The 1,126-nt window shown below is 54.3% G+C and overlaps 1 pseudogene; it reads left to right on the forward strand.

The window, feature by feature from the left end:
* On the forward strand, nucleotides 1-1,126 carry LOC144478084 (large subunit ribosomal RNA; annotated as a pseudogene; the record flags this gene model as incomplete).

A 1,126-nucleotide genomic window follows, 5' to 3' on the forward strand; every position in this document is an offset into this window, starting at 1 on the left:
CAACTCCCGCCACTGGTTGCGCAGGCACTGCATGCCTCTTGCTGCAGTGGACCAGGGCGGGCGACAAGAATCGTTGTGGTGACCCTGCCGAGCTGGTAGGCACTGTGGCGTGCACTGTCAAACTCTCTCGTGATGGAGAGCCTGTATGAAGTCGAGCGAAAGCTGGTAGCCCCGCCTCCCCGTGGCCCCCGCTGGAAACGACGCGCCTCCAGGCAGTCCACCCGGTCACTGGATTTCTGGACACCGTGCGCCGAACTGGAGGCGGGTTGGCTAAGTGGGCTACCTCCGCAAGGACGGCTTTCCTTCCTAGTGATCCTTAAATGGTGAAGGAAGGGTTTTTCCTGGCTTGTTCGCTGCAGTTTCCGGATGCAGCATTGCCCTTTGCAGTGGTTCACCGCTGCTTTAACATCGGCCGGCATAAGCAAACTGTGCTTCGTCCGGCCAGAGCGGGCCCTCCGGCCGTCAGCTCAAGGTAGACATTAGTTATCCCTATCTACTTTCTAGCGAAACCACTGCCAAGGGAACGGGCTTGGAAAAATTAGCGGGGAAAGAAGACCCTGTTGAGCTTGACTCTAGTCTGGCATTGTAAGGAGACATGAGAGATGTAGCATAAGTGGGAGATGCGTTAAAAACATCGCCGGTGAAATACCACTACTTTCATCGTTTCTTTACATACTCGGTTAGGCGGAGCGCGTGCACCAAGGTCTTCGCGACCCGGTTGTCACGGTGTTCTAGAGCCAAGCGTTGTAAGAGTGGTGTGAGGCTTAACGGCTGATCACCAAATATACTCTCGCGTGATCCGATTCGAGGACACTGCCAGGCGGGGAGTTTGACTGGGGCGGTGCATGTGTCAAAGAATAACGCAGGTGTCCTAAAGCCAGCTCAGCGAGGACAGAAACATCGCGTAGAGCAAAAGGGCAAAAGCTGGCTTGATCTCGATGTTCAGTACGCATAGAGACTGCGAAAGCACGGCCTATCGATCCTTTTGGCTTGAAGAGTTTTCAACAAGAGGTGTCCGAAAAGTTACCACAGGGATAACTGGCTTTTGGCGGCCAAGCGTTCATAGAGACGTCGCTTTCTGATCTTTCGATGTCGGCTCTTCCTATCATTGCGAAGCAGAATTCGC

The sequence above is a fragment of the Augochlora pura genome, unplaced genomic scaffold, assembly GCF_028453695.1.
Source record: "Augochlora pura isolate Apur16 unplaced genomic scaffold, APUR_v2.2.1 APUR_unplaced_7723, whole genome shotgun sequence".
In the NCBI taxonomy this organism is placed as follows: Eukaryota; Metazoa; Arthropoda; class Insecta; order Hymenoptera; family Halictidae; genus Augochlora; species Augochlora pura.